General features: G+C 42.0%; 1 long non-coding RNA gene across 1 annotated transcript; it reads left to right on the forward strand.

The window, feature by feature from the left end:
* Window positions 1–2,434: 2,434 nt before the first annotated feature.
* Window positions 2,435–3,076, forward strand: LOC145420198 (uncharacterized). Its single transcript, XR_013901499.1, has 2 exons — window positions 2,435–2,559; window positions 2,640–3,076. It is a non-coding gene; the product is annotated as an uncharacterized LOC145420198 (long non-coding RNA).
* Window positions 3,077–12,834: the final 9,758 nt, after the last annotated feature.

Here is a 12,834-nt window from a genome sequence, read left to right on the forward strand (position 1 = left end):
AACATTCAGCTCTTTCTGGGACAGTGGCGCGGCTGCCCCTCTGTTGGTCTTCCTTGGTCTCTTGTGTTCTGGGGGCCTCTGGATGTCTGGAGTTTTGATCTCCTCCACACCTGCTTCAGGCCCTGGAGGACGGGGCTGTGACCCCCCCCCCCCCCCCCCCCCACACACACACACACACATACACACACACCCTCTAGCAGATCATTACATGAAGGAACCTTTAAAAAAAAACAAAAAAAACAAGCGCGTCCATGCTCACAGGTGAAAATAAAATAAACAATGAAAGGTGAATCAAATGGACCATTATGGCAAGGCTGGGATGGTCAATTTGGTAAAGTAAATCCGTTGGGCATCTTTCTTTGCCTTTAGACAATAATTCTGATGGCAAAAGAGCCAAACAGGACAGGCAAAAAAAAAAAAAAAGTTAACATTCTTGTTTTATTTAACCATATTTCATATATAGTCTGCAATAGGCAAACATCTACTATCCTGGGTTTGTTTAGGTTTTGCACTTTTACAGATTATATAATATAACATCTTGGTTTAAATCAATTCCTTCAAGTTTGTTAAGTTAAGGCAAACCCGCTCTCTGTCAAGGAAAAAGCTGTTCCATTGAACAATGTTGGTGGCATCTGGATCCAACCTTCGCAGCTGCTCCAGGATGAAAATTTCCTTTTTTGCCTGTTGCAGAATATCAGAGCGGTTCTTGTTTACTTTATTAGCCACAGCTCGGTTGGTCTCGGTATCACGGCATTTGGCTACAATACCAAAGCTCCCTTCTCCGAGGAAAGCCTCTACCTTGTAGTGGTTTCCCAAAATGCTCCCTTCAACTATTTCAAGCTCATCTGAGCTGAAGGATGGGCTGGCTGACGTGTGGCTGAATACTTGCTGAGACAATTCAACCAAGTTTTGGAAACTGCAGTTGATTTTCTCTGATGTCTTGCATTTCAAGTTTGAAGGGTGCTGAAAGACCACCGGGATTTGTGATCTTTCAGCACTCATGTCAATGCAAGGGGAACTCTTGGGGTTGAAAAAGGGATGCCGGAGAACCTCAGAGGGTGTTATGCGCTTTTGTCCATCCTTGGCCAACATTTGTTTAATTAAGCTGACAAACAAACGTTGACCATTTTCAGGTCCTCGTCTAAAGATCATTAGTTGTTCGAGGTCATCCAGACGCGTCAGTTTTACGTATCTTGTCTCCAAGGACTTATACCCTGTCTCACACTGAAATTGTTGGTCAGTCTTAAATGTCCAGCGCTGTTGGTTGTCGTTGTCTTCAATGAAATATTCTTCAGTGTACACGCCAGAGTCTAGAACATGATTTGGTGGCTGACCCTGAGTCTCTATGATGAATTTTAAAACATCATAGTCTTCATTTCCAGGGTAGAGTGGCACCCCTGTAACAAGCTCAACAGCCACCAGCCCCAGAGACCACATGTCAATTGCTTAGTAATAAGGAAGGCCAAGCATAACCTCAGGTGCACTATAACCAACCATCCCCACACGGTCACCTGGGCCCTGTTTCAGGAAGCCGGTTTAGTGGAAAAACTGAGTAAGTATACCCTGAGTTAACGAAAACTCTGGGTTTTCGGTTTCACAAAGCGAGTTCAGCTGCAGCCTGAGTGAGTCACTATGACGACACACTCCGTGAAGCTAACCTGCCCCCTAGCAGGTTTACTACAACTAACCCTGACTGTCTCCGCCCCTTTGTCGGAAACCTGACAGTAGGAAGTGTCGGACATGGCGTGCCACTTCCTTGAAGAGCCAGTAGATCGTGAAGCCCAAATTCTCCGCAGAGCTCTCCGCCGGGAGAGAGTGATCAGAGCGCGTTTGGACATTTTATCATTTCCTGATGATTTTCTGTGTGAACGTCACCGTTTCTCAGCACAATCTATAATTTATTTGGATAACATCCTCAGGCCATATATTACGCATGTGACACATCGCGGACATGCTCTCAGTTCATTGCATATTATTTGTATTGCACTTCGGTTTCTTGCAAACGGGAGCTTTCTGTATAATATTGGTGACGCTGAGCACGTTTCCAAGGCTACCGTCTGTCGGGCAGTCAGGAATGTTACAGTTGCACTGAAACGTCTCCTGCACTCATCTGTGGTGTTCCCCGGTCACAGACCCACAAGATTCATCAAAGAGGGATGCCACAAAATTGCAGGTATCAGGGTGACCAAAACTTAATTTATGATGTGGTGATACTTGGACTACTACTTAAATTGCACATTTATTTTCAGGGTTCCCAGGCGTGATTGGCTGTATAGATGGTACTCACATTCCAATTATTGCTCCTTCAGTAAATGAAGGAGACTATGTGAACAGGAAGTCGTTCCACAGCATTAATGTACAGGTACATAGTTCCCTGTAGCATTTCAAACTAACAAATTATTTCATTATAGTAATGGATGCTAATTTGTGTTCTCTGCACTGTGAAGATCATATGTGATGCTGCCAACATTATCACAAATGTGGAAGCCAAGTGGCCAGGCTCTGTCCATGACTCACAAATATTCCGTGAATGTACACTGAGCACAAAATTTGGACATGGTGAGTTGAAAATACTTTAAAATATATAAAGACCAATTGCTTCAGGGACATTTGAACTGAAGTGTATCCTTCTGTCTTAGGAGAGTTCACTGGCTACTTGCTTGGTGATAGGGGGTATCCATGTTTACCCTATTTGCTTACCCCTTACTCTGACCCTGAACCGGGCCCACAGCAGCGATATAATCTGGCTCATTGCAGGACAAGAGCCAGAGTTGAAATGACTATCGGAATGCTTAAGGCCCGGTTCCAGTGCCTGCAAAGGCTCAGGGTCACCCCAGAAAGGGCATGTGACATTATTGTGGCATGTGTGATTCTTCACAACATTGCCACAATTAGAGGAGAACACTGTCCTTCTGAACCAAACATCAGCAGTGATCCAAACCATGAACATCCTGACCCTCCCACGGACATACAAGATGGAAGTGCAGTCAGAGACACCATATGTCACAATCATTTCTTTTGACCCATCACCTCAACATGTTGAAAGAAGAATAAACAGATTTTTTGTTCAACTGGCTTTATTGGTCACCTGTGTTTCCTGTACACAAAGTATTAAAAGATGTAAACCTCATAAAGTGTCTCTGTTGCTTCCTCCTCTGTAACAGCTGTCAATGTTTCTTCATTATTTTCCTGTAGTAAAGAAATAAACAACATTGCTGTTCTACTGTAAACTCATATAATCTGTGGAGTATTACTCACAACTGCATGTTGGTCTGGCTCAACAGGAGGCTGCACCAGATGCAGTACACCACCACCATCAACTGATAGAATATGAGGTTTATACAGGTCACTTATAACTTACAAGGGACCAAATGGCAATTAACAAACATACCAATCACCTTACACTTCATTGTCATTATGCTCTCAAAGACAACCAAGACTGAGGGAAGGCAAAATCAGTAGGAAAATAACTTCACTACAAAATAATCCATTATGGTAAAGAGTTTATCAGATGAATGAGTAGCACTGCAAAGGTGACTGTGAAGAAAGGATGTATGCACATCATGTATTATTTTGAATTTACCCCCTATGTAGGCACTTGTGTCTTGCGGGGTTATTGACTCAGAGGATGTCCCCGCAGAGATGCCTTCGGCCACAGGGCGCCCACTGTTTTGGCTGAGGGCCAACTGCTCAGCCTCTGTGAGTGATGGTGGTGGAGGACCCCCACCTGTTTTTCGGGCCTCCGCTTTTTTTCTGTTGGCTATAACGGGCCACATTTGAGCATACAGAGTAAGCAAATATGTACTTGTAATGTGCTCAGATAATTTCAATAAGTGCTTACAGAAAGAAAATTAATGTAGCCTCTAACTGCAATTGATTTACATCGGACAAACAGACCAAGCACTATGGCTCATAATACAATTACACCTTACCTGTTTGGACTATATTTTTATATTTCATTTTTACTTGCTGCCAGGAACGTTTGGGGCCTGTTGGGTTGCACCTGCGCTCACATCACGTCACAAAATAAAATGTATAAAATAACAAATAAAATAACATATGATAAAATAACGTGTTAAATGGGTGGAAATCCCTAGATCAATGTTTAAATTAACACTCACGCATTGACTCTGTCGGCTATGTTTTGCCATGCATGCTCCCTGTCTTTTGCAGCTGTCGCTGTGTTACTTTTTTCCGCGGAATTTGCATGTTATCGGCATATGCTGCCATCAGAATTTCGGCCTCAAGCGCTGTGAAATACATTGACCGCGCCTTCTTTCCCTCCGTCTCCATGGTGACTCACTTAATCTGTGCTCCACTGATCAGGGCTTTATGTATCCTCGTCCGCGCGCTTCACTTGGGGTTAAAGCAACTCCGCGTTGATTGAACTACTTGTTATCAGCCTTTCTGGAACCGAATATTCCGAGTTGGACAGTTCGGGGTTACTCAACCCTGAGTATCGTTTTTCACTCTGAGTTTTCTAAACCGGCTTCCTGAAACAGGGCCCAGGCATCACTGCAGACGCAGGACATGCGAGGCCAAAGTCTATAAGTTTGACTTTGATGGGAGACTCATGCCGGTTCACAACCATGATGTTTCCAGGTTTGAGGTCAGCGTGCACTATTCCCACAGAACCCAGGTGGGACAGAGCATTTGTTAGTTGACCTAAAATTGGCCTGACTTCACTTATGGGGAGACCCTGGTTTTTCCGGTCCCGTATGTAGTCCCACAGGCATTGATCTAGGAGTTCGAACTTCAGGCAAACCCGCTCTCCGTCGTGGAAAAAGCCGTTCCATTGAACAATGTTGAAACACTGAAAAAAACAATGTTTCAACAGGGCAGGCTGTATTTTCTGCTGCAACATCTCAACAGGAGGGTTGAGATGTTGCAGCAGGAAGACCAGGAAGACTGGTGATCTATCCATATCAGTAACATCGGCAGTTTTCTAGTGCAGGAAGTAATAAATTCAGCCCTCGTGTTTGCACTATAGGTTGCTTTCATGAGTATTTCTGTTTTTGTGGTGGTGGAATTTTTCCTCGTTCCAACGATGTAAACAAAAACATTCACTGTGCTTTCTACAATGACTAGTAATCTTTTTGTCCTACTGTTCATTTACAGTACAGGAAAGGTTTTGTTTGGTTATGATTGTTTTGCAAGAAATACTTCGATCACAGTGGGGTAGTCTTGATTAAAATGTTATATGAGAACTGTGGCGCCATGTGTGACCAGATATTGGCATGTAGTCGTCGCCAGACTGTCATCAAACGTGAAGTTTGGGACAGACTGGACAAAGTACACTTTTAGAGATGAAAATCTTATGTCCAGTGGTAAATGATCAAAATTCCACCACAAACATGGCTTTGACCAAGATGTCCCTTTCTGAAGTAACCCCAACAAGTTCCTGAAGTAACCAAATGGAATTTAACCAGTGACCTCTCACTTTGCAGGCGAATGTGTAAACCAGCGATGCCTGGAAAACACTAAAACTGTGCCAAAATGTCATTTTACATTCAAAATGACGGACTTCCAGACTTCCTCTTTGGATTTGGTTCACTGAATCTGTGTGTAATAAATGTTATACACGTATTTCAAGCTGTAAATAAGCTGTTAGAAGTTCATTAAAGTTTCTTAAGTGGTGTTGTAGATCCATTTCCGCAGTGCCAGTGGCTTAAAAAAAAAAAAAAGTTACATTTTACAGTACATTTTGACCTGATGTGAAGAATGCAAAAAATTTCATTAGTTTGGAAGCATGTTTGATATATAATATATTTGCCTGACTAATAATAATTTATTATTATTATTATTATTATTATTATTATTGTTGTTGTTGTTGTTGTTGATGATGATGTTGTTGTGGTTGAATGGGGCCTTTCCCCTGTGAGTGTCCAGCTCCCAGCTAAAATGTGGATTTTGTGCCATCTGGCGGTCAGGATTTATAAGGTCAGTGCTTTATCATAACTGTGCAGGGTAAAGGCCTCAGTTGCTGGGAAAAGCACAGGTGTATTACAGTTTTTCTGAACTGTTAAAACACTAAACCCCATTGTAAAAACTAAACTGTCAACTATGAAAACTCTTTCATCAAATCAATCCCACAGTTGCCAAAATCTTAAACACTATTCATCTGGTTAGGACACCATTTGCAAATCTCAGTCTCCCATTTACCAAAACTCTAAACACAAAACACACTTAGCAGTGTGGTGCACTTGTTGTCGTGTGAAGGCAGTGTGCAGGCAGGAGTGGTGAAATGGAGGACCCAAAGTGCAGACTCCGGAGACAAACGTGAACTCAAACAGCTTTAATGCTGAACTCAAACAGAACAAAACTAAGAATCCAAATAACTTACACTGGCAGACAGAACACACAGCATATATGATGGTAGATCACAACACAGAGACAGAGAAGCTTCAGTTCATCACAAGGCTTCATCTCACCATCACTAGGGACACCACAGTTCCCTGTGGGGCTCCTTTGCTGCTGACCACAGTGTCAGACGTGATGTCCTTCAGCCTGACGTACTGTGGTCTGTCGGTGAGGTAGTTTGAGATCCAAGCGACCAGGCAGGGGTCCACCTGCCCTGTGCAGGTGGAGTGCAGGAGAGAGTGCAACCATGCAGCGTTTACAGTTTTTTCTGAATGCTTAAACCCTAACTGTGATTCCTGTAACACAATTTCTAAAACTATTCAGACTTATAGCAAAACCACTCACTGAGTTTGCAAAACTAAAAGCACAAAAACTGCTTTGCACTCAGTTTGCAATTTTGTAACACACACTTTGCAAAGCTGTAGGCACAATTCACTGCACAACACTCAATTACCAAATTTCCAACACACTCCTAGCAAAAGTATACACATGTATGGCTATCATTAACACTAATTTGCCAACTGTCTGGCACACTTTCACATGTGAAAACTTTTTTAGATAATTAGTTCACTTTGCAATCAGCCTAAGCACTATAATACAGGTAAGCTGTGTGTGCGGAGTACAATGGAGGGAGCAGAAAGAGTGAGAAGTAGAGGAGGCCGAGGAAGAGGACGTGGAGGTGAAGAAGTAGGATGAAGAGGACGACAAGGACAAGGAGGAGCAAGAGGAAGACGAGGAGGGGGGAGAGGAAGATGAGGAGGGGGGAGAGGAAGGGTAGGAAGAGTAAGAAATAGAATTGCTGATGACATCAGAGCTACAATAGTGGACCATGTAATCAACCGTGGAATGACCCTGAGGGTAGCTGGCCAACGGGTCCAGCCTAACTCGAGCCGCTACACTGTAGCAAGCACCATAAGGACGTCTTGAAATGAGAATCGGTGAGTACAGTCACTTCGCACAAAGATTTGTAGCACTGCCGTATGCCAATGAGAAACACACCAATACCATTGATGTAAAAATACTGAAATTGTTACTTTACAGAATTGCTAGATGACCAGATGCTCGGGGCAGAGGAAGCATGTTCACTGCAGACCAAGTAACCCATATAGTCATTATGGCGATTGCAAATAATCCTATACTTGGAAATGAACACTTGTGTTTGTTTTGATGTGTTTGAATAAACACCAGTACTTGAAGTTTGGATCCCTCTATGCTTATGGATCTATGACAGAAGTATGAGCTCACACTGACATAGCCTACCTTGTGCACAGAGAAAGCAAAAGCCAGATGTGTTTTGTATTCATACCATCAGTGTGCAGTTGGCGCATTGTGTGCTTAGTAGATGATGGCTTGTGTGTACTGTTTGATACGGAAACACCATTTTTACGAAGGTGTGAAGAGTTAATCTAGCTGTGTTTGCTTTTGCAAGAGAACTACAATGTTTTGATTATTGGGTGACAGGTTTTCTTATTTGTGTGAAGAGTTTTGCAAAATTAGCCAATAGTTACAAAAAATGTGCTTAAGCAATCAGAAAAAACTGTAAAGCTTGGAAGTACTGACATTACTTTGAGCTTGATTGTGTAAAAAGTGACAAAGACATTAGTGTCTGCTGTACACTCTGCGTGGGAAGAAAACCTCTTTCTACAGTGAAAAATTAAACTTCAAATCTGAGCAAACACCTAGCTCGCTGCCACAGGTATGTGAAATTCACAGAGAAACCCCCAGATCCCCCCACTGACATGACCACTGTGACACCGAGCAAACCTCCGCTTGCCCCACTCCTGCTAAACAGGTAAAAAATAGACTTAAGGACGACAGGACTTATTGCTGCTAAATCTTTGATTTGATTTATTTTTTGCTGTGTTTTACTTGCATCTATTTGTGAGTGTAAACACAAAAACATTATTTTATTTTATATGCTGGAATATGAAGAAAAAGGGTTAAAAGTTAAACAAATTTCTTCAAGTCAAAGACTGTTGCAAATAATTGTAATTTTTCTTGATGCAATGTGCATAAAGTTAAAAGATTAAAACTAATAGAACAAGTTTTAAAAAGAAACTTTTTCCATTTGATTCCATTTTATATAGTAACTAAGTAATAAAGTCACCAATTACTTTTGAAAATAAGTAATGAGTGAAGTAACAAACTGCAAACTGCTGCAAACTCTGTGTCTGTGTCTATGTGCACGAGCACGTGAGTGCCTGTGTGTGCACGTACCCGTATGCCTATGTGAGTGCATGTGAGTGAATGTATGTGCGTACCTGTATGTATGTGTGAGTGCACGTGAGTGAGTGTGCGTGTGGATGTGTGAATGTTTAAGCACTGTGTGTGTGTGTGTGTGTCTCTGCGTACGTGACTTCCTGGGAGTCATAAAAGTAACCTCTCCCAAGCTACACCAAATTCCTTTAAACCACATACAAAACAGAGTTAACATATTACAAATATTGAGACCACCACTCTGCATCCACTGGGTCGTTGGCCTCTTGTTGTCTTACATTTACAGATCAGGTGGAGAGTCTCCTGCAAACCTACTTCTAAGTTATAACAATTAGGAGTTTTTATTAAAGGTACAAGCATCAGCATCAGCAACCCCCAACTGTAGCTTCCTGACTCCTTTTATTTATGACACCAGACCCCCAGTGTCCATAAATTCCTTTCTCTCTAAACAATTAAACACACTCTCAGGCCACAGCTAAACCAAACTGAAATACAGACCAATCCTTCCTTATTACTGTGATCTAAACAAATTTAACACATTACATTCTAATAATTATTTTCTTGTACTCACAGTAACTAATTACTATTTTCAAGTAACTTGACCAACACTAGTACTATCACCTAATGGAAAACCCTAAAAAACCATGTCAAGCCGTGCTGAGCTGACGTGAGTAGGGAGAGTAGGTACTAAAGGAAAAAAGCTGACCACTGCCCAGTAGATGTACATGCTTGAGAAGGTAGCTCTTTGGCGTCGTCTTTCATTGGTTTTTTGTTTTGCCCCAGTGATCACTGGAGTGCTTTCAGCACTTGATACAATATTGCTCTGTTTGTCCCTAAGGGACCTGATCCTTGGGTGGACCAACGTTTGGTTTAGCATGTTTTGGAGTAACAGAGAAAAACTGTGTCCCTGCTGTTCCTATACTCATTACACATTAAGGATCACCAGTGTTTTTCATTTAGGCAGCGACTGTCCTTCTTCTCTCACCTGGAGAATTCTTTAGGCATCTTCCCGCCTTTGATAAATGCCTATCTGGGATAACCACATTTATTCAGGGTTTCTTTAATATGATGTTCTTCAGCTTCTCTGCCTGCTGTCTATGTGTTCACTCTTTGTTGCAGTGACCCGATGCCACCTAATTTGCGCTCCAATGGATGATTAGAGGTAAATGTTTAAGAGTTAACCTTAAATACATTGGTTTATAGTACACTTCAACTGTGATTGCAACCATTTCCCATTTCTGTGAAAAGCATGCATGGCAATTGATCAGTAGCCATGAACTTGCATGTTAATGATGATGAAAGTGAGCTGGTAACTCAGTGATAGCCAAAGGTTTACAAGGCTTTCACTGTCTTACAATGCTGTGATTGCAGCCATTCCCCAACTCTCTGTGCAGAGTACTCATGACCAGTGGTCATGATGACAATTTGCATATCACAAGATAAATGTGTTTGTCGGTGGTGCTAGTTTCTGTGATTATGCAAATGCACTGTTTATAAGGTTAGTGAAACCTGCAGCCAGCTGAGACTGAAGAAGTCACTTGGAGGAGTGTTAAAATGTTTATCCCACTGAAAATGCAGGAACAGAGGAACAGAATCAACTTTCTGTAATTTCCTTACCGGGATGATTGAGTATGCATCAACACTTTCAATACTAATATAATTTCCCTTATTATACATTATATCCACTCATCTTTGCACAATTGTTGTAATTCAGTTAAAACAATTGCAGGGATTTCGGGCATGAACCGCCTTTTTAAAGTTATGCAACATAATCTCAATCAGGTTCAGGTCAGGACTTTGACTAGGCCACTCCAAAGTCTTCATTTGATTTCCTTAAGCTATTTAGAGGTGGACTTGCTGGTGTTTTCAGCATCATTCTTCTGCTGCAGAACCCTACTGCACTTCAGCTTGAGGTCACAAACATTTTCTTTCTGATATGTTTTGGTGATTGGCAGAATTCATGGTTCTGTTTACCACAGCAAGCCTTCCAGGTCGTGAGGCATCAAAACAGCCCAAGACCTTCACACTACCACCACCATGTTCCACACACACCTTCCAAAAATTTCAGCTTTTGTCTTGTCAGTCCACAGAGTATTTTCCCAAAAGTCTTTGGGATCATCAAGATGTTTTTTTTGCAAAACTGAGACCTTTATGCCTTTATGTTCCTTTTGCTCAGCAGTGGTTTTCATCTTGGAACTCTGCCATACAGGCCATTTTTGCCCAGTCTCTTTCTTATGGTGGAATCATTGACACTGACCTTAACTGAGGCAAGTGAGGCTTGCAGTTCTTTGGATGTTGTTCTGGAGTCTTTCGTGACCTCTTGGATGAGTCGTTGCTGAGCTCTTAGGGTAATTTTGGTCAGTTGGTCATTCCCGGGAAGGTTCACTGCAGTTCCATGTTTTCCCTATTTGTGGACAACGGATCTCAATGTTGTTTGCTTGAGTTCCACAGCTTTAGAAGTGGCTTTATAACATTCTTCAGACTGACATATCTCAATTACTTTCTCATTGTGTACCACACAATGATGAGCGTCCGTTCTCAGACTTGGAGGCCGGGGTTCAAATCCCGCTTATGGCAACATTTCTTTCAGTTAACACTTAAACTTTTTTAACTCTTTTCAACACAAATTTCAGCTTTGTCTCCCCTTTTCAGCACAATTTTCAGTTTTTTCACCACTTTTCAGCACAAATACCAGCTTTTTCTGCTGTTTTCAGCAAAAACCTCTTTTCAGCAGAATTCTGCTCATTGAACTCTTTTCAGCAGAAAATCTGCTAATTGAACTCTTTTCAGCAGAAATTCTGCTGATTCAACTCTTTTCAGCAGAAATTCTGCTGATTCAACTCTTTTCAGCAGACTTTTCAGAATTTTCACCTCTTTTCTGCCCAAATTCTGCTGATTCACCTCTTTTCTGCAAAATTTTCAGCCTTTCCACCTCTTATCAGCACAATTCTCAGCAGCTTCTGCTCATTTCAGCACAATTGTCAATATCTCCACCTCTTCTTTGTGAGAATGAGTTTGGCTCATTGAGCTAAATACCTGCCCTTAGACCAGAAGGGCCAGGTTCGAATCCTGCTCAGGGCAACATTTTTTTGTTTTTGTTTCAACTTTTTCAGCTTTTTTCAGCAGACATCTTCAGCGTTAAGGCATCCACACTGCATTTTCGCAGGAAATGCAAATTTTTTCTAGTTGTTCCTGAATTTCCTTGGATTGTGGCACAATGTCTTTTAAAGCTTTCAAGGATCTTTTGGTTTACTCCACTTTGTCAGGCAGGTCCTATTTAAATCATTTCTTTCCACCTGATTATCATCATTATTTCTTTTGCTGTTTTCTGGGACATCCTGCCATACCACCTGCATACATGGGCAGCCACAGATAGAGAGCAGCAGAAACACCCCCACAGCAGGCATTGGTGACAATAAGATATTAATGACATTAATTACGTCAGCCCATTTCCGCCTTCCTCCAAAGGGTAGCTCCCTTAGAGATAGGGTGAGGAGTTCAGCCATCCGGGAGGGGCTCAGAGTAGAGTCGCTGCTCCTCCACATCGAAAGGAGCCAGCTGAGGTGGTTCGGGCATCTGACAAGGTGTTCCAGGCATGTCGCACTAGGAAGAAGCCTTGGGTAGATCCAGGACACGCTGGGGGAGGTGGCCAGGAAGAAGGAGGTCTGGGCTTCAGTGGTTAGACTGCTGCCCCCATGACCCGGACCCAGATAAATGAAAGAAGATGGATGGATGGATGGATGGATATGGATGAATGGATGGATAATTACATCAGACACAGAATGAAGGGCAGCTGAGGTGGAGGTGGGTTGCAAAGCAGTTTGCAAATTACTGGTAAAACTGCTTGAATAGGGTCCAATATATGAGATCAGGGGCTTGCAATGAGATCCGCTGATCCATTGAAATACAACTGAGCTAATGAATTTAAAAGAAGCATAAAGTAGCATTAAAGAGAAATACTACAGTAACATTCAGTTCAAAGTGATGTTTGTCCACTTGTATAAATGTATAAGAACAGTATGCAGTATAATAAAATGCTCAGTTATACTGCAGTCGACAGAAAAGCAACAAATACATGTCTGGGAAGAAGTTAGGGGGAAAATACATAAATATTTAATATCAGTGCCAGCGTTTTTGAAGAATGATTCTAGTCTTTTCACAAACTTGTTTCTGCTCAGTACTATAGAGAACTGCCACAGCCTTGCTCCTAGGCTTAGTTAGGTTCTCCCTGTAGGTTATTTGCATAAATGTCCTCCA

This window comes from Astatotilapia calliptera, chromosome 14 (genome assembly GCF_964374335.1).
Source record: "Astatotilapia calliptera chromosome 14, fAstCal68.1, whole genome shotgun sequence".
NCBI lineage: Eukaryota > Metazoa > Chordata > Actinopteri > Cichliformes > Cichlidae > Astatotilapia > Astatotilapia calliptera.